The sequence below is a fragment of the Phyllobates terribilis genome, unplaced genomic scaffold, assembly GCF_046119375.1.
Source record: "Phyllobates terribilis strain yellow unplaced genomic scaffold, ASM4611937v1 Scaffold_4__5_contigs__length_816908805, whole genome shotgun sequence".
NCBI classification, from domain to species: domain Eukaryota; kingdom Metazoa; phylum Chordata; class Amphibia; order Anura; family Dendrobatidae; genus Phyllobates; species Phyllobates terribilis.
In genome coordinates this window covers 491,478,199-491,499,881 of record NW_027362764.1, presented here as the reverse complement: position 1 = coordinate 491,499,881, position 21,683 = coordinate 491,478,199, and the positions used below count along the sequence as shown (strand labels likewise).

The following is a 21,683-nucleotide window of genomic DNA, read 5'->3' as shown; positions in this document are numbered from 1 at the left end:
TACTTTAACCTCAAATTTTTAATTTTCACAAGGGCAGCCAGAAAAAATGGACCCCAAAATGTGTTGTGTAATTTCTCCTGAGCACGCTGATACCCCATATGTGGTGCAAAGCCACTGTTTGGGTGCACGGCATGGCTTGGAAGGTAAGGAGCGCCATTTGACTTTTGGAATGGAAATTTGACTGGAATGGATAGCGGACGCCATGTTGCATTTGGAGAGCCCCAGAGGTGTCTAAACAGAGGAAACCCCCAACAAGTGACCCCATTTTGGAAACTAGACCCCTCAAGGAACTTATCTAGATGTGTGGTGAGCACCTTGAACCCCCAGGGGCTTCACAGAATTTTATAATGTTGAAGTGTGAAAATAAAAAAACACAAATTTAACACAAAACTGCTACTTTAGCCTCAAATTTTTAATTTTCACAAGGGCAGCCAGAAAAAATGGACCCCAAAATATGTTGTGCAATTTCTCCTGAGCACGCTGATACCCCATATGTGGTGCAAAGCCACTGTTTGGGCGCACGGCATGGCTTGGAAGGTAAGGAGCGCCATTTGACTTTTGGAATGGAAATTTGACTGGAATGGATAGCGGACGCCATGTTGCATTTGGAGAGCCCCTGAGGTGCCTAAACAGAGGAAACCCACAACAAGTGACCGAATTTTACAATCTACTCCTCTGTATAAATTAATCTAGTGGTGGGAAAATAAGTAGATAGGTAAATGGTCACTAAACCCATAGATGAATTCCCACAGAGGTGTCATTTCTATAATGGGGTCACTTCAGGGGGGATTATGCTGTTCTGGCACTTTTCAGAGTACCAGAGCTAAAGAATCCCCCCTGAAGTGACCCCATTTTGGAAATGAAACCCCTCTGGGAATTCATCTATGGGTTTAGTGACCATTTTAACTCAATGGATGATTTCCAGAAACAAGCACGCAATGGAAGGTTTAGATTCTGGAGAACCCCCCCTCGAAATTAAGTGAGCTCTACTCGAATGTGTCATTCACTAAATGAACCAAATGTTTGAATGACAAATTGGGATACATTTTTACAGTTTAAAAACGTGGTTCTGTGTGGAAGATTTTAAAGCAGTCAGTGACGCATAAGGCTGGCAATGATGGGCATTGTGGGCAATAGTAGCGGGTATCACGCCTCATTCCTCTCTTAGTACATACACGACATCTTTTCTGGGGGTTCCTTCTTGTTTCCGTTGCTGGAATAAGTGCAATAAAATGTCGCTCAGTGAGTCTTTTCACATCCTCAGATTCTAATGGATGAGCGGGGCTAACACTTTGAAAGACAAGATTTTCAATTACCTTTTCTTGATAATCAAGAAAAGGATCTGAATTTCCTGCTTTTTTGTACAACACAAAAGAATTGTATGTGGCCACCTGAAACAAATAAATAACCAACTTTTTATACCAGGTATAGGACTTTCTTGATACCTGGTATGGCTGTAGAACCTGGTCTGCAAGGTCCACACCCCCCATGTGTTTGTTGTAGTCAATGACTGACACAGGTTTTTGCTTCGGAGTGGTGGATCCTAGTTCTACAGTGGCCCTTGTGGCATCTGTGTGGATCGAGCTGAGGACAAAAATATCCCTCTTATCCCTATATTTCAGGGCAAGCAGCTCTCCGTTGCGTACAGCCCCTGACTGCCCCTTTTGAAACTTTTGGTTGACCAATGGTTGTGGAAACCCCTGACGGTTTTTACGGATGGTCCCACAAGCCCCGATGTTGTGTTCAACCAGACTTTTAAATAGGGGTATGCTGGTGTAATAATTGTCCACATATAGATTGTAGCCTTTTTGAAAAAATGGACTTATCAGCTCCCAAACAATTTTTCCAGATGTCCCCAGATAAGTAGGGCATCCTGGTGGGTTTAGTTGGCTATCTTTCCCCTCATATATGCGAAAAGCGGATGTGTATCCGGTTGAACTTTCGCACATTTTATAGAGCTTTATTCCAAACCTTGCCCTTTTAGATGGGATAAATTGCTTGAGGTGCAGTCTTCCTTTGAATTTTACAAGGGACTCGTCTATAGAAATATTTTGTGTTGGGGTGTAGAGGCTTAAGAATTTTTCTGACAAATTTTCAATGATGGGTCTAATTTTATATAACCTGTCATGTTCTGGGGCATTTCTGGGCAGGCATTGACTATTGTCGTTAAAATGCCAAAACCGCATGAGCATTTCATAACGGGTCCTAGGCAGAATGACTGAAAACATAGGGGTGGCTTGAACAGGGTGGTTGGACCAGTAGGATCGAATGCTCGTTTTTTTAACAAGCCCCATGGCAAATGTAAGTCCTAAAAAATTTTTTATTTCCGGGACATTAGTTGGTGTCCATAAATTTGCCCTAGCATAGTAAGATCGGGGATTCTGGCTTATGAATTGGGACACGTATAAATTTGTTTGCACGACAATATGCTCTAGCAAGCTGTCTGTAAAAAACAAATTAAAAAAATGAATTGGTCCAAAATCTTCCACCTCCACATTTATACCAGGAATGGCGTTGAAATCAGGGCTGAATGGAGCAGCCGAATCTGAAGCCTCCCATCTGGGAAATGCTAGATCATGTGGCAACGCCCCTTGTACACTGGCGTGCGCCAATTCACTAGTAGCAGGGACAGCGCTTGTACTGGGCAGTGTTCCCTGATTTGGAGACGTTTCTCCAGTAGCGCTATTTGCCCCTATTGCTGTACTGGTCCTTGGGCTTGAGGATGGAACAGAATCACTGCTCATTTCTGGGCTCTCAGTGTCGCCGCTACTAAAGCCCTCAAAATCCATATCTCCATCTGAGATTGCGCTGTCATCAGTGTCAGAACACAGCAGGGCATACACCTCCTCTGCGGTATAAGTCTGACAGGCCATTTTATTTTTATATTTTTTGACTGGACTGAATGGACCGGACTGAAAGGACGGGACCGGACTGGACTGACCGGACTGATCTGACAGGACTGACTGACTGATGTGACAGGACTGACTGACTGATCTGACAGGACTGACTGACTGACAGATCTGACTGACTGACAGATCTGACAGGACTGACTGACTGACAGATCTGACAGGACTGACAGATCTGACAGGACTGACTGACTGACAGATCTGACTGACTGACAGATCTGACAGGACTGACTGACTGACAGATCTGACAGGACTGACTGACTGACAGATCTGACAGGACTGACTGACTGACAGATCTGACAGGACTGACTGACTGACAGATCTGACAGGACTGACTGACTGACAGATCTGACAGGACTGACTGACAGATCTGACAGGACTGACTGACTGACAGATCTGACAGGACTGACTGACAGATCTGACAGGACTGACTGACAGATCTGACAGGACTGACTGACTGACAGATCTGACAGGACTGACAGATCTGACTGACAGATCTGACAGGACTGACAGATCTGACTGGACTGATCTGACAGGACTGACTGACTGACAGATCTGACTGGACTGATCTGACAGGACTGACTGATCTGACAGACTCACTAACCCTAACTCTTACTTTCTTTTTTCTTTTTTTTTTTTTTTTACTTTCACAGTGGCAAGGCTGACAGCTCTTGTCACACTGTTTCTCCTCTGCTCTCTCACTGAGATCGGAGGAGAAACTGCATTTATCAGGCAGATCGCCCGGGAAAGTTTGTTGCTAAAACAAACTTCCCTGGTGATCTCTCTGATTGGCTGGTGTGACGCTGACATCATCAAGACCTGAGCCAATCAGGTCTCGATGATGTCAGAGGTCACAGCACCGGGATCCCCGCCGCTGACAGGTATGTGGGGGGTCCCGATCGCCGACCACCGGCTGTCCCTATCTTTTAAATGCCGCGATCGCTATGGATCGCGGCATCTAGAAGATAGGAACAGGTTAACATCATGGGGACCTGATCCAATCAGGTCCCCATGATGCCACATGTCAGAGCTATCGCTCTGAACCGGTACCGCAGCGCTAGCAGGACCCTGGGGGTCCTGAGCGCTGCGGGACCACCCACCGTTTTTAAACGTCGGCGCTGCACAGAGCCCAGGCAGCGCCAACATTTATGTACAGTGGGCGGTCCTGAACCGGTTAATAAGTTTGGCGCATCGTTAAGTACAAAACTGCTGTCTGGAAATGATTTCACACTCATTATACCACCCCACTATTGGAATGAGTTTGTGACTTTTTGTTCAACTTTTCAAAAAGTTGCGATACATGATTCTGCCTTAAAATTTATGTGCATATTCCAAATTACAATCATTTTTTGAAAGTGGCACAAAATAGCAAAAAGTTTCAAACTTTTGCACAAAAGTGATGCGTGACAAAATGTGTAACTTTTTTATACGACAAAAGCATGATACATCCCCCCCATAGTTGTTTGTAATCAGAGAGCCTGTCACTATGTCATGCCGCCCGAGGTCAGGGCAGTCTGGATCTGATGACTAGCATTTACAAGCGGCAATTAGAGAAGAAAATATCCAACAAACAGAATATGTGAGGTGCTTGTGATATTGTGCTGCTGCAAAGTCCGGTTGGACAATGCTGACTGTAGTCTCGCACCAGTTACATAATCTTGACTGCTGGAGTCAAATGATACGGTTGTGACTCTAGTGCCAAGTTCCAGCAATTCTTCGACATCCCTAGATGAACTTTAGTACAATATTATGACAGAGACCAAAGAGCCACATGCAGGCAGACGGGGACACACAGATGTGATTTCTGAGCCAATGGGCAAGGTCTAAGCAGAGCTGTGGTTGGCTTACAGGGCACTCTCTGTGTATCAGGTTTTATTAGTCCTGAGTTCTAAAGCCTCATTCAGACATCAGTGAGTGTTTTTCATTACTTTTTTAACAGTCTGAGCATCATCAGTGTTTCATCAGTGACTCTCATATATGAAAAAAATAAATATATAAATGACACATCTTCTCCTACCCTTTACAATGTTAATCATAGACAGCACATAGACTGCTCACTAATGACATCTGCATGCTGTCTATGAATTTCACACACCCGTAGACTTGTATGGGTATTTTGGAACAAAAACAAACAAGTCTCCATGATTTTTTGGTGGACACACAGTTTGCAAAAAAAACCACAAATATATGAACAGCTCCATAGATTACAATGGGTACTTGTTGTTTCTGTGAAAGCCACGAATCGAACACATACGTGAAAAACGGCCATCTTAATTAGGCCTAAAATACAAGGTTAATCTGTTCCTCTAAATCTCAGTATGTTCCTCCCAAGATCTTGGCTAAAGTTTAAATCTACCTCTTGTGCTTCTGATCCCTACTTACATTGCAGGAAGCCGCAAACTTTAACTTGACATTTCGATGGCACGCAGTGTGTTAACGCTGCTACATTAAATAGTAGATGGGATATAAAGAATACCACTTATGTACAATGCATATGTGTATGACTACGTGAGTTTTCAGTGCTTGCTTTGTTCTTCTAGTGCTTTTCTCTTTCTTTTTAATTTAATCTCCCAACATTACTGTACAATTTACACAATCTAAGTCTAGCAGTTTGTCGGATTAACAGGTTTACTGGATGATTGATGTGGTTGTTTCCGGTTACCTCCTATGCCTCTCAAGCCTCTCCAAGCAACAGTTAAAGATGTCATCAGTGCTTGTCCTGGCTAACCCATAGACTCTCATGAGGTTTACACGTGGACATTTTGAGTGTAGAATTATTGCCCAATTACATGCTATCCGATACCCCAGCATTGGGACTATTTTTGTACAGTCCTGGTATAGCTTGCCTTGTATTTAAATGTCATAATTTCTCCCTCGAGCCTAAACATTCTTTTTTCATTCAACTAAAATAGAAAAAGAAATCTATGCCTGAAAGGAGACCATGCATTCCACTTGAAATTGTCAGGAATCTTATTGGCGTTATTGTGATTTTTTTTGTCTGATTTGATGCTTTTGTCCATGACTGTTTGGGTCCGTGCCCATGATGCGTTTTTCAAGCGTTTATGCTGCGGATTTTTTGCAGCGTAAATGTAGCACCCCGAGGACTCGGCTGCTACAGGGGTATTGCACCTCGAACCAGAGGTGTGATATTCCACTCCCGGGTAAGGATGGAGTGTGGACCAGGACTCAGTAGGCTGCATGCACCACACACACCCCATTTCCGAGGAACAGCTCAACGGTGCTCCCACTAGACAGAAGTGCAGGCACGACAGCATCTGTTCCTGGCTGGAGTGGGGAGGGGGTGGAATACCCAGTGGTGTAGGAGCAGATAGGGGTGGGTCTCTGGGCATAGGTAGGAGCCCATTGGTTGCTAGTCACCTGGGCTCGGGTGTCAGAAGGAGGTATATAAGGTGGGCACCATCTTAGAACAGAGTTCAGTCCAGTCCAGCCAGTTCAGTGGTGACAGTCTGAGGAGAAGACGGGAAGCAGAGCCCCTGCATGGGCTCTGCTCTGCAGGCAGGCCTTGTCAGGAGGCTGGAGCCTGAGAGAGAGAGAGAGAAGAAAGAAGAGAAAGGAAAGTAGGAAAGGAACTGGAACAGAGGAGAAAGGAAGCAAGGAACACAGAGAAAGGCCCAGAGACACAAAGGCAGAAGGAACCCCATATGCCCAGGAGATACAGGGTGAAGGGCTGGCAGAGCAGGGTACCGGAACCCGAATTGGTGGAGGCGACTAATCCTCAGCCAAAACCGGAGGTTGTGACCACATCTTGGTGCGACCCCTCACTACATCCACCAGAAAGGCATACCGTATAGGGTCAGGGAAACCGGAGAGAGGTTTCGCCAACAGAAGGCCCGAGGAAGCTGGACAAAGGTGGGTCCCTGGTGGGGACGGCCAGTAGAAAGGAAGAGAGGGGAGCTCTGAACCACACTCTGGAATTGCCTGGGAGTTGACCGAGTCCCTTGCCTGGTGAACGCAGCACGGTTCAGGCGGTCCCTCATGTGCACAAGTGACCAGAATAACAACCGTGAGTAAAGCTTTGAAAACTGCAACTGCACGTCTCTGTGTTTCATCGCCGCACCAGCACCATTAGTACTGGGACGCTCACACCATCACTCCCATCATCCACACTAGCTGCCCTGAGGCAATACTTCTCCCGTGGGGAGTTATCCCATTCTTGGCTGCGCATATAACATCAGCCTCAGCGGTCTGCAGCGCAGCGGCGGTCCCCACTGACCGCAATCCACGGGTGGCGTAGTCGGACAATTACAATACAAATAGACTGCCACTGGTTTGACCACCCTGGGCACGGACCGGGTCACCGCCACGGAGAACTACAACCCCCAGCGATCCGGCTCCGGGTATCCCCCTGCACAGCACAGGCCCAGGGGGCGCGTCAACTTTGGCGTAGTCGGCAGGATCATTACCAACCCGCCATCATTACCAACCCGCCATCATACCCGGGTATTGCGTGCCTGAAGAAAACTGCACATGTACCTTAAAAAGAAGTCTCCCGCCATTTCCAGAAGTTTCCCGCAGTCCGGAGTCGTTTCCCGCCATCCGGAGCCGATTCCCGCCATCAGACGCCATTTTGGACCGTTTCCCGCCATCTTCATCCGTTTTTCCCGCCCTGGCAGAGCGGACGCCATTATGTGCGCACCAAAGGACAGCAGGAAGCCACCTCCCATCGTGGGCCAGGTCCCAGAGTGGCGCCAAAGAAGGAGCCCGCCCCCACCAGCCATGAATGCAGCAATGGAGATGTCCATCAACGTGGGGGGGCTGCCCCTGAAGGTGATTGTCAGCAGATGCCCCCAAGACCAACCCCCATGGGGGCGGATAGGAAAGAAAACTGAGGGGCTGGGTGCGGCCTGGATCAGTCTGGACTTGCTGCACCCGGAGATGGAGGGAGCAGAAAACTCCACCAGCACCCTGGCCCGCAGCCTGCTGCAAGCGGAGCCACCCTGCAGCCTGACAGAACTGCTGGCCCAACTGCCTAGAGACCCGGATCGTGCGCGCGCAGCGCTGGAAGATCTGAATAGAAGAATGGTCCGGGCGCAGCGGGATGTGTTTGCCGGGTGGAGAGAGGAGATGGCCCGGCAGCACGGAGATGACCAGCAGAGGACCCCGCCGGAACCGGGCAGCGCGCTTACCACTGGGCGCGGAGAAGAGGGACCGGCAGCTGCAGATGACGCCGCGGAGGAGGCCACGGAGACCGAGGCAGGTAATGGGGACGCCACCACCCCAAGCCCGGGGAACACCAGCCTGCCCTCACCCTCCGTTGCGGGACCCGAAGCCCCGGGGACCGTACCTGACACCACGCCTCCACCGCCACCAGCTAGGCCTCAGGCAGCAAGCACCGTCGTCACGCCCCGCCCCGCGCTGTGCCCTCTGAACTCTGGTGCCGTACAGCGTGAGACGTCACGGGCCAGGACGCAAGACCCAGCACACCCGGGCGCCGCTGCCTCATCAGCGCCCCCTACCTTGGCGGTGCCACCCCCGGGCGCGACCAACAAGCGACCACCGGCCTGGTCGCAAGGCCGAGTGCCCCCGGGCGCTGCCACCCGTCCGAAGCCCACAGTGCCACCCTTGGGCGCGGACCTGTATGCCCAATATACCATTCCGGACGGGCTACCCTTTGAATGGCCGCCGGAGTTCGCCAACCCCCGTCTCCGGAAAGAGCGACCCCTGAGTGAGCCTTTGATCCCGGCCCCGGAGCCCGCCAACATCGCTCCACCCCTGCCGGAGGATGCCCAGTTTGCATGGGACCCCACTGGCGAGAACCTCATGGGCTTCACCCAGGAGACCCGGGCGGAAGAAGCCCAGCGCCTGGAGTGCTGCCGTCAGCAGCTAGCCACCTATGAAAGAGAGCGGCGGCAGAGGCGCATCAGGGAGCAGCGTCTCCAGGCCAGGAGCGCGGAGCAAAAGAGGAGTGCCCGGCAAGACACCCACGCCATCCGCGGACCCAGAGCCACCGGGACTGTAGTCAAGTTCCAGCTGGAGCATGGCTGGGGCTTCATCAGAGACCCGGAGGCTGACACCGACGTCTTCGTCACTAGAAGGGACGTTGAAAGCCACCTGCCAGAGGGACATCACGGACGTGACCTGTACCCCGGCGACGTGGTCACCTACACCCGGCACAAGGGCGCAAAGGGACTGTACGCCCTCCACGTTCACCGGCTCACAGAGGAGGAACTGCAGTACCGCCCAGACACGGAATACACTGAGGATCCGGACGGACCAGAAGATTACCCGTAAGAGCGAGAAGGACACCGTTACCAGTAAACGGTAAAATGGAACTGTATATAGTTACCCGTCAGGGTACAAGAACTGTTGCTGAGTGAAGTGTGGTCCCCGTTGGGACTCGTGTGGAATAGTTAAAGAACTGTTACTTGTGTGCCCCTAATCCCTAACTAGGCTGAGGACTGTGAGCAGCCACTCCCTTATCCCCACTGGCCGAGGACTGAGAGCGGCCATACCCTTGTACATAGTTGCGCTTCTTAAAGCGCCCCCTACTGGTTTTATACAAAAACCGCAACGTCTACCTCAAGGCGGATTAAATGGACTGTTGCACCTTTTCTTGGTCGCAAGTTGCACAGTGGCCAGAGCTCAAGAATGTTCTACTTGAAAATGTTTTAGATTGAAAAGTTTTATATGCTGCTAGAATAATAATACAAATGTTTTATGTGATGTTTTATATGCTAAAAGAGTTCCAGTGGCATTAACAAGATGTTTTACGAAAAGGAGTACCAGTAACGTTAAAAAGAGAAGAATACATCCCATAAAGGGATGAGTGAAAAGTTATTGTCTTATATACGAATGCATTCTAAAAACTTGTATGTTTAAATTGTCTTTGCTCTTTTCCAGCCCGAGGACGTGCTGTGATTTACCAGGGGGGAATGTAGCACCCCGAGGACTCGGCTGCTACAGGGGTATTGCACCTCGAACCAGAGGTGTGATATTCCACTCCCGGGTAAGGATGGAGTGTGGACCAGGGCTCAGTAGGCTGCATGCACCACACACACCCCATTTCCGAGGAACAGCTCAACGGTGCTCCCACTAGACAGAAGTGCAGGCACGACAGCATCTGTTCCTGGCTGGAGTGGGGAGGGGGTGGAATACCCAGTGGTGTAGGAGCAGATAGGGGTGGGTCTCTGGGCATAGGTAGGAGCCCATTGGTTGCTAGTCACCTGGGCTCGGGTGTCAGAAGGAGGTATATAAGGTGGGCACCATCTTAGAACAGAGTTCAGTCCAGTCCAGCCAGTTCAGTGGAGACAGTCTGAGGAGAAGACGGGAAGCAGAGCCCCTGCATGGCCTCTGCTCTGCAGGCAGGCCTTGTCAGGAGGCTGGAGCCTGAGAGAGAGAGAGAGAAGAAAGAAGAGAAAGGAAAGTAGGAAAGGAACTGGAACAGAGGAGAAAGGAAGCAAGGAACACAGAGAAAGGCCCAGAGACACGAAGGCAGAAGGAACCCCATATGCCCAGGAGATACAGGGTGAAGGGCTGGCAGAGCAGGGTACCGGAACCCGAATTGGTGGAGGCGACTAATCCTCAGCCAAAACCGGAGGTTGTGACCACATCTTGGTGCGACCCCTCACTACATCCACCAGAAAGGCATACCGTATAGGGTCAGGGAAACCGGAGAGAGGTTTCGCCAACAGAAGGCCCGAGGAAGCTGGACAAAGGTGGGTCCCTGGTGGGGACGGCCAGTAGAAAGGAAGAGAGGGGAGCTCTGAACCACACTCTGGAATTGCCTGGGAGTTGACCGAGTCCCTTGCCTGGTGAACGCAGCACGGTTCAGGCGGTCCCTCATGTGCACAAGTGACCAGAATAACAACCGTGAGTAAAGCTTTGAAAACTGCAACTGCACGTCTCTGTGTTTCATCGCCGCACCAGCACCATTAGTACTGGGACGCTCACACCATCACTCCCATCATCCACACTAGCTGCCCTGAGGCAATACTTCTCCCGTGGGGAGTTATCCCATTCTTGGCTGCGCATATAACATCAGCCTCAGCGGTCTGCAGCGCAGCGGCGGTCCCCACTGACCGCAATCCACGAGTGGCGTAGTCGGACAATTACAATACAAATAGACTGCCACTGGTTTGACCACCCTGGGCACGGACCGGGTCACCGCCACGGAGAACTACAACCCCCAGCGATCCGGCTCCGGGTATCCCCCTGCACAGCACAGGCCCAGGGGGCGCGTCATAAACGCTTGGGAAACTCTTGGTAATCCTTCCCCCATGGTCTCCAATGCAATTCCACACTTTCAATTCCCATGCTGCGGAAAAAGCAGCGTTTTTGATGCGCTCAAAAATCCGCAGCATGTCCATTATTTGTGCGTTTACGCATGCGGAATTGCCATCTACAATGCATTAGAAAACGCATGGTAATTCCACATGTGCAAAACATGCGAAAAACGTGTGAAAAACACGTGTCAAATTCTGCACGCGTTTTTCCTGGCAAGGAGATGCTTCATTTCTGCATCGTGGGCACATAGCCTTTCAGTTGGTGCTGCATTTGCATTTTCCCCTAAAATAATGGAATGCTATATGCATCAAAATCTCAATTTCCTCTGTTTTGAAGAGAACTTGTCACCAGGTTAATGCCGCCCCATCTTAGAGGAACATAAATTAAGTGCAGAGATCTTGATTCCAGTGCTGGGTCACTTACTGGACTTCTTGCTTTAAGTCCAGTAAGGATAAGGGAGGATAAAGGACATATATATCAGAGGTGTGGTGTCTCCTTCTCTCAGGTAAGGAGGGAGTGATGCCCGGAACCTCAACACCCGCATTCAACACTACACTGCTCCAGGCCGGCTGGAAGGGCAAGATGCAATGTGTTTCCTGCTGAGCCCTGTCCCTGGCTGGAGTGGGGGGAACCAAAGGTAGGGGGAACCAGTAGTGGGTGTAGGTGGAGGAAGTAGTTTAGGGGAGCACTTTTACAGGAGATATATAAAGGGAAGCCATCTTAGGGTGGCAATACAGTAGAGCACAGTGAGTGAGGACAGTCAGTCAGGGAGCAGAGTCTCTTGGGAGTTCTGCTCCACAAGTGGGGCCTAGTGATAGAGGCCCAGGAGGGGAGCAGAGGAGAAAGGCTCTATTCTATAGAAGGGATCCCAGGGGGTACGGCGAGTGCAGGAGGGCACCCGTACGCCCCGAATCTGTCAGAAGACAGAGGGATCAGGCCGCAAGAAGGGGACCGGCCCCTGGCCCCGCCGTGTTACTCCAGGTCTCGGCTGGAAAAACCGGAGGCTTGTGGCTTTTATAGTGCAGTTGCCAAAGCCTCATCCTAGTCACCGTGAGGGTTCAAGCAGGTCCGGTAACTCCAAGTTGCCCAGAGGGACTTCAGAGCACCCGAGCGGGACTGTGAGTGGGGAAGCGCAGGGCAGGAGGGAGAAGACCCAGCGTGAAGTCGGTCAAGGAAAGGAACATAAGAAAGCGGGGTTCTGTTAAGCACTCCTGACGCATCTGAGGAAGAGCTGAACCCCCAGTCTGGTGAATACAGCGCGACGTGGGAGGCTGACACCCGTACAGTGTACCTGTGGAACTTACATAAGAACTGTGAGTAAAGACTCGGATGACTGCACTGTACTGCCTCAGTCCATTATTTCAGCTGCGCCATCCCTCCAGCCTGCACTACAACGCCCAGCATCACCACCATCTGCACCTACACTGCCCCGGGGGCCCGCTCCGCCTGTGGGGAGCAGAAACATCCCGGCTGCCATTCCATCACCCCCGGAGGACTGCAGCAGCGCTGGTAATCCTTACCAGGTACCACAGGTGGCGTCACGAACACTTCCTAAAACTACAAACCCCATATAAATAACATTCCCCTTTTTGTTGACCGCCCTGGGCCACGGACCGGGCCAGCCACTGTGACATACCCCCCCCCCCCAGCATCCATATGCTGCCCAGTACCCCATTGCCCCGGGGGCGCGTCATATACAGTATATACCAGGATGGGGCCAGGATGAGGGACATATATACCAGGATGGAGGGCATATACACATACCAGGATAAGGCCAGGATGAGGACATACTGTATATATACCAGAATGATGGGGGGCCCGGTCCAAATCTTGCATCGGGGCCCCATCGGACTCTAGTTACGCCAGTGCATGTATCATTGGTTTAATTAGCGTTTTGGCTGTGACAGACTCTCTTTAAAGAGATGTCCCTAGTGCTGTTGCAGTGTGCAATTCTATAAATGTAGAATCTATGTTCCATATTATGTTTTAAAGTTTAGAAAACTCTAATTTCGACACGAGTAGTAGATTTTCTTTTAGTGGCACATGTGGTTACTATTTTTAAAAGTTATTTGTCCAGTTTTTGGGGCTTTTTAAAAAAGTTATCCGGTACTTTTTTTTAAAATTTCCCAATGTATTCAGCATGTGCGTATTTGTAAATACCTTGTGTTGCTGATACTGCCTGTAAGCGGCGCTATCGCTGGCCGCTCACAGGCATCACGTGACCCCCGGCTGACGTCATGACAAGTGAGGCGTGACTCAGCACTGGGGTCCCCGCGGTGGCTGCTGGGTTGTGGGTGGGGTTATTCCCCGCGTCACACCCAGCATCTACCATGCGCTTTCCCAATGAATGGGGAGAGACAGAGTGCGTGGTGGATGCCGAGTGTGACGCAGGGGAATAACCCCGCCCACAACCCAGCAGCCACCGATGGAACGCGGAAGAGGGACCCTCGGCTACAGCCTGGACTTGTCGTGACATCAGCGGATGTCAGCGCCGGCTGCAGCCGGGGGTCACGTGATGCCTGTGAGCGGCTAGTGACAGCGCCGCTCACAGGCATTATCAGCAACACAAGGTATTTACAGAGATACTTATGCCCACATGCTGAATACATTGGGCAACTTAAAAAAAGTACCGGACAACCCCTTTAAGTTATATCTTTCCCACAAAGATTCTGCATGAAATTTCACATGTAAACACCTGTAATCACTGATGTAGTTTACCTAGTCCTCGAAACAATTCCCATAACTTCTTAATTAAAGGGAATCTGTCAGTAGGATCAACCCTCCTAAGCCATCTATATGGGCATGTAGGAAGCTGAATAAAATGATACCTTGATATCCGCGATCCGATGTCTTAAGAGAGATTCACGTTTTAATATATAAACGAGCTGTTAAGGTCTATGGACAGGACACTGATCTGCATGAGAATCTGCCTCCAGAGATTATTTTACATGAAAGGGGGAGTGACCAGTGTGAGACAAGTAGATCAGGAAAACAGACTGTCAGTCATTACATGTCCCACTCAGGAAACACACCCTTTCATTCAAAATAAGCTCAGGAGGCAGAATCTCGGAGAGCTGTATGTCCACTACATAGAACTTAACAGCTCATTTACATATTAAGAAAAAGTGGATTTCTCTGGAATAAGACATCAGATTGCTGATATCAAGCTATCATTTTATTCAACTTTTTATGACCCGTATGTCCATGTCGACAGCTTAGGAGGGTTGATCCTACTGACAGATTCCCTTTAAGAACAAACATGCCGCAGACCACAGCTAAACTGTGTACATTAAGAAACATTTTTAAGCAATTTTTAGATGTGGTGTGAGTTGTATGAGTCCCCTCTTCAACTATTTCTGCATATGCATCATGGTTTGTTATATTCTACAGCACTATGTGGTCTGGCACTTGCAAATAGCACTCTATAAAATCACATAAGAGGTGTTTATATTTCCTTTTAATTCATAAGCTAATTATCTCATGCAGAACTCTCTCTCCAGGGAACTGAAAGACATTAGACAAAACAGTGAAAGAAAATTCCCATGCTGTGTCCTAACAATCAGTGCATTCAGCAAAACAAAGCTTGCTGACTCATATAGTAGATATTAAAAGGCTTGAGGCTTAACTCTTTTATATATTAAATATACATCTATTTATTATATTGAACTAGCGACCTTTCACAGGAAATGACTTACCTTACTGAATTTAGATGGTAGGATGTTATAAACTGTCAGTATAAGGCCAAGTTCACATGGCGGTATTTTCGTCAGTATTTCACATCAGTATTTGCAAGCCAAAACCAGGAGCGGGTGAAAAATACAGAAGTGGTGACGTGTTTCTATTATACTTTTCCTCTGATGTTCCTCTCCTGATTTTGGCTTACGGACAGTGGCATAACTAGAGTCTGATATATATGACTCGCCCCCTGGGCCGTGGGGCACTCGGATCCGGGCAATAGGGAACGATGGGAGTAGTAGTGGCAACCCGGTTCCGTGGCTCAGGGTGGTCAGGCCAGTGGTAGTCCGTTATGTGCTATTGATTATGTCCGACTACGCCACCCGTGGATTGCGGTTATTAGGAACCGCCGCTGCATGCAGACCGCTGGGGCTGATGAGGTGTGCAGCTAGGGTAGTGTGACTCCCCACGGGAAGAGTGCGGCCCCAGGGCAGTATAATGGATGGTGAGAGTGATGGTGGTGAGAGTCCCAGTACCGGTAGTGCTGGAGGCGCGAAGGAGCACACAGACAATAGGTTGCAGTCCAGGGTCTTTACTGAAACAGGTAAACTGACCCATAAACAGTCCCAGCTAGGAGGGGACCTGGATGTCTGAGAGCAACGGGGAAATTGGCCCTGGTCAGGGTGAGGGTGTAGGCCTACCGTGCTTTCTGCGCTCCTTCTGGCTATCTCCTCGTTATAGGGTAACAGCCCACGTTTCCAAGCTTTCCGTGTATTCTCGCCTGTATGGCCTGCGACGTGGGTTCCTTTCTGCTCCCAGCCTTGTACGGCTTTACTGGTCCCTTCGGTTGTGGCAGGGCCTCCAGGCTTCTTAGGCCAAGGAATATACAGTCCCTTGCGAACTGGTTATCTGCTGGAGGATGTAGAATCCTCCCAGCCTCAGACACCAAAGTCTGGTAAAGTAAGTCTTTTATCTGCCAAGACAGGCTCTCTTCGCCTCTTGTCTCTGGCTTGTGGCTCTCCTCCTGCCACACTTCCTCTTAGGTGCAATACGACTGTCTGTCCCTGCTCTGCTCTTGGACACGTCTCAGTCCTGAGACAGGCCATCAAGTTCTCTCTAACCCTGCCCCCGGTACCAGCTTTTATAGGGGCAGCCTGCTCCCCCTACTGGCCTGAGACAGGAGGTACTGCATGCTAATGTTCCCATGACTAGAGAACCTCCCCCTTGCTCTCAGACACAGCTTTAATACATTTTGTGGCATCCAGGCCAGGGTGACACATTCCCCCCTAGTGAAATTTAGTACTCCGGGACTAAACAATACACAAAGACAATATGCATAACTATAAAACATTAATAGACAAACGATGCACAGATTGAGTTCTTAAGGTCACAGTGTGGCCTGTGACCGGGTGTCCATATCACCAATACAACGGGGAGCCTTAACCAGGTGGGGGTCTGTCCTACCCCAAGTCCTTCACAGTCTTAGTTCATTCCTGGGTTAGGCTCCGAACGCAGTCCATACAAGGTCCCGGTTATAAAAGGTCCATAACCTTTGAGTCCTTACGGTAGCTGCAAGAAACTGAAACACAGAATTACCAAACATGCATATAACTTTGCAAACAATTCAACATTTGGTAACAGGGTTATTTACAATTTTTGCGCGCTCTATATTCTCCAGCGAGCGGGTATCTGCCCCTTTGTGCTCCTGGTTGAGCTACGTAGCCCACTGTCTGGTGGTGGACCAACCTGGCTTTCCCCACTAGCGTTAGGGGTACAGCTACCAGCTGGGTGTACAGGTAGGGCAGGAAGCTGTCTGCGGGTCCTTTGGCTTACCGCAGGCATGGCAGGCTCACTGTCAGCAGAGGGTTGACTCTCCTGGGCTGCTGGTACAGGCTCTTCTGCCTCTGGAACCTCTTGCTCCTCTTCACCTTCCGGCTCTGGTGTTGGTTGTTGCTGTGCCGGTTGCAGGAAATGCAGGACAGGTACCACTATGACATCATTTATGCGAGTCCAGGACTGAGGGAATGCTGATCATTTCTTCATTGTCCTCTGCGGGTTCAAGGTCACTCTGATCCTCTTCTGCACTACGGAGTTGCTCGGGGCACCTTTTGAGGTGGTCTCTGGAGACAACACTAGTGGTTTCTCCTCCGTCCTTGGTGTTTACGCACACCTTTGGATTGTCGTGGTCAGACTGCAGTACGGTGTAGGGTTCCCTTTCCCACTGGTCGTCCAACTTATGTAGCCTTCTTTTTCGCTTTAGGACTTGCTCACCAGGTTCTAGGGGACCAGCAGGGGCATGTTGATTGAAGAGTTTTTCTTGCCTCTCTCTCACCTGGGCCAGGCTCTTCTCCACACTCTCCTGTACCTTCTTGTACTGCAGTTGCCTTTACGTATCCCAGTCCGCATCCGGGGAGGTGTCCTCAGGTATTAGGACTCCCATCTCCAGGTCTACGGGAAGCTTACCTGGTCTAGCTCGCATCAGGTAAGCCGGGGTGCAGTTTGTAGCATTCACCGGGATATTGTTGTATAGGTATATCAGGTCCGGCAGTTTTTCTGGCCACAGGCTGCGTTCCTCCAGGGGCAACGTCTTCAGGAGATCAATGACTATATTGTTCATCTTCTCACACATCCCGTTGGTTTGGGGGTGGTAAGGCGTCGTACGAATCTTCTTACAGCCATAGAGGTTGCAGAACTCCTGGAAGATTTCAGCCTCGAACGCTGGACCCTGGTCTGTCAGGACCTGTTCCGGATACCCGTGTGGACGGCAGAAATATTGCTGGAAGGCTCTGGCCGCTGTTTGGGCTGTCAAGTCCTTTACCGGGACCACCACTAGAAAACGGGAATAGTGGTCCACGATTGTCAGGGCATAGATGTATCCAGACCGGCTTGGAGCCAATTTGACGTGGTCCAGAGCTACCAGCTCAAGAGGCTGCGTGGTGACGATGGGCCTCAAGGGTGTCTTCTGGCTGGTGCGGTCCTTCCTCCTCAGGTGACAAGGGCCACAGTCTCTGCACCACTTTTCTACAGCTCCTCTCATGCCGACCCAAAAGAACCTTCCTCTTAGCAGGAACTCCAGTTTCTTCCAACCGAAGTGTCCCGCTCTGTCATGGTAAGCCCCCAGGACCATAACTGCATCCCGCCTTGGAACCACGACTTGCTAGGTCAGCTCGTGCGTCCGGTGGTTGACAATCCTTCTGCACAACTTGCCTTCGTAGAGGAACAGCTTGCTCTTCTCTTTCCATAGCTGCTTGGCTTCCTCTGGGGCATCTGGATCCATGCGGGCGTCTTCCTGGGTCAGCAGATCTTTCACCAGGCGGACTGCAGGGTCACTATCTTGGGTCTCGGCCCAGCTGTGGTGAGGTAGGGGATTGATCATCACAGTTGTTAGATCCTCCTCCTTCATGCGGTGAGAGTATTGAGCGGCTCCATACCGGTGAAACGCGGGGAGTTCTACCTCCTCCAGCTCTTCTGGGTCTTCGTCACCTTCAGGTAGTGAGGCATTCTTGATAGGGCGTCCGCATTGGCATTAGTTTTGCCTGCCCGGTACTTGATCACGAAGTCATAGTTGGAGAGACGGGCCATCCACCGCTGTTCCAGGGCACCCAGTCTTGCATTGTCCAGGTGTGTCAACGGGTTGTTGTCCGTGTACACGGTGAACTTTGCGGAGGCCAGGTAATGCTTGAAGCGTTCCGTCACGGCCCACACCACCGCCAAAAATTCTAGCTTGAAGGAGCTGTAATTCTCCGGGTTCCTCTCGGTGGGCCTCAGCTTCCGGCTGGCGTACGCGATCACCCGTTCTCTGCCCTGTTGGTTTTGGGACAGTACGGCTCCCAGTCCCACATTACTGGCGTCCGTGTGAAGAATAAAAGGATGGCCATAATCAGGGTAGGCCAGGATCTCATCCCCCGTGAGGGCCATCTTCAGCTGGTGGAAGAACTCCTCTTCCGGTTTATCCCACTTGAAGGGTGGCTTTTGACTCCTGGACTTAGACTGTCCGATCAGGAGGTCCTGCATAGGAGCTGCCATCTTAGTGAACCCGGGGATGAACCTTCGGTAGTAGCCTACCAACCCGAGAAACTGTCTCACCTCTTTGATGTTCGAGGGGCTTGGCCAGCTCTTGATTGCTGTGACCTTGTCAGGGTCGGGGGCTACTCCTTCCGCACATACCACGTGCCCTAGGTACTTTACCTTTGGTTTCAGCAGGTGACACTTCGATGGTTTCACCTTCAGGCCATAGCCTGCCAGGGCTTCGAACACCTCCGCCAGGTGCTTCAGATGGTCCTTGTAGGTCTTCGAATAGACGATCACGTCGTCCAGGTAAAGGAGGACCGTCTCGAAGTTTCGGTGCCCTAGACAGCATTCCATCAGCCGCTGGAAGGTCCCTGGTGCGTTGCAGAGCCCGAAAGGCATGCAGTTGAATTCGCTCAGTCCCATCGGGGTGGTGAAGGCGGTCTTCTCCTTGTCAGCCTCTGCCACAGGAACCTGCCAGTACCCGCTAGTAAGGTCCAAAGTAGAAAAGAAGTTAGCTGATTTTAGTGCGGCTAAAGACTCTTCTATTCTAGGCAGCGGATATGCGTCTTTGTGGGTGATACGGTTGATTTGTCTATAGTCTACGCACATTCTCATGGTGCCGTCTTTCTTTTTGACCAGAACCAGGGGGGCTGCCCAGGGGCTACAGCTGTCTCTAATGACCCCAGCTTCTTTCAGCTCTCTTAGCATGCCTTTTGCGTTCTGATAATGTGCAGGGGGTACAGGTCTGTGTCTCTCTTTTATTGGTGGGTGGCTCCCTGTGGGGATGTGGTGTTCTATCCCCTTTACTCTGCCGAAGTCTAGCGGGTGCTTACTAAAGACTCTCTCGTACTCCTGTACCACCCGGTAGACTCCTTGTTTTTGGTGCAGGGGAGTGGAGTCAGCACCCACGTGGAGTTTCTGGCACCAGTCCTCCTTTTGTTTCTGGGAGCCATTACCCTCCGCCTGTGGAGATGGAGGCAAGGGTTCCACGGCCCTGATAGCTTTGTGTTCGACAACAAACAGTTTGGCGAGTGTAGCGTACCTGGGTAAGTGTACTTCCCTCTTCCCAATGTTGAGGATGCGGACGGGCACCCTCCCATGACGGACATCAACCACCCCCCGGGCTGTCAAAATGGTGGGCCTGCTGTCTGAGTACACGGATTCTACCACGGCTTGGTAGTCTCTACCTCTCAACCCGATTGCAGTCCGACACCAGATCATCATTTCACTTTTGGGAGGCATGGAAATGGGGAATGGGTCACTCAGTCTTACGCTACCGATCTCACCACCAGACAGTTCTACCTGCTGCCGTCTCATCAGGGCTTTTATCTCCCTGTTGAGGACTCTCTGTTGGCTGGAACTAGCATTCACCGCCACCTGTTGTAAGATTACAATTACCTCTGAAAGACAATTTTCAATCACGTTAGTACCCACAGTTATTTTAGGGTGACTTTCACGACGGTCAATGTCCACAATAATCACTCCCTGTGCCGGCAGTTCAACTTTACCAATTTTAATGGTCATTTCCTTGAACCCCATCTGCGGCACGGGTAAGCCATTACTGGCGATGATGCTCAAGTTACTGTCTGGATACCGTGTGATATCAGCATCAGTCCAATACTGCTTAAAAAGTACATAAGGGATAGTGGTTACTTGTGACCCAGTATCCAGCAAGGCGCTCATGGGGATACCGTCCAGCACCACGGGTAAAACCGGGCGCCCCCCAACGTACTTATTACGCCAATTGTAAGGGCCTGGTGATCTTATGCCTGGGGGTTGGCCCTCTGCCCCAGGTTGGACCCGTTTAAATTACAGTACCTGGAAATGTGTCCGGGCTGGTTGCATCGACGGCAAATGGGCTGTCCATCCTCTGCGTAGCGGTCTGTGGGCCTCCCTCGGAACGACGGGATCCTCCTCTGTCGACGCCACGGGACATCCTCTGGACTTGAAGCCAGCTCGATGGGTCTTGACGGGTCCACTTGCAACGCCTGGACGGTCCTGGTCAACGCAGCAACGCTCCTGGTCAGCTCCTGGACTTGGTGGTGCAGGTCTTTCGACGGGGCTTGGTTCAGGGCCTGTGCATCAGCCCCCACGGGGTCCATAGATGAGGGCGCCGCCTCCTGGTGGTAGGTGAGAGCAGGGCGTCGGGGGTTTATAGCGCCACTGGTTGCAGATTCACGGAGCACCCTTATGGCCCTGTCCTTAAATTGGGCAAAGGTCAGGTCGGGGTTCTGAAAGAACATGAGGCGCAGTTGGGCCCTGTGGGCGCTAGACAGCAGACCTTCTATGAATTGTTCTGTTAGCAGCTTATCCGTTTCCTGCACACTGTTTGTTGAATAGCCCTCAAGGCTTCCTGCAGATTTAGGGCATAGTCTCTGATGCTGTCCTCATTTTAATCTCAGCGGAGGTACGTGTGTCAAAGGTACCCCGCAGCCGGGCCAGAATACCCTTCACAGTCCTTTTATCCTCAGTGGGCCATGATTTTACCTCCCTTTGGGCTGCGCCAGTTAACTGCCCTGTTAGTATGCTGACCTTCTGTTCCTCTGTCAGGGGGTAAACCTGGAACAAACTGTACAGCCTTTCCTTAAAGTCAGTTAGGGCATGGGGCTCCCCTGAGTACTTGGGCAGCCAGGCCGCTCCAGGGATGTAGGGCAGGGAAAAGGGCATCACTGCTGTTGCAGCTGCGTTGGTGGTAGTGGGCGCCTCTGTGTCCGACATCTTCCTCCCCCCTAGTTAAGCGTGGCCTACCTTCCGACGATCCTCTTCTGTAGGCCGCGGCTCCGCTGCTGCTGCTCTGGACGAGGACCTTGCGTCGCGTCCTGATGATGTCAGCGTCGCTCTCTCTCC

General features: G+C 50.7%; 1 protein-coding gene across 2 annotated transcripts in view; it reads left to right on the top strand.

The window, feature by feature from the left end:
* ELOVL2 (ELOVL fatty acid elongase 2) overlaps positions 1-21,683 on the top strand; it is a 208,191-nt gene that overhangs the window by 68,173 nt on the left and 118,335 nt on the right. The window lies entirely within an intron of this gene.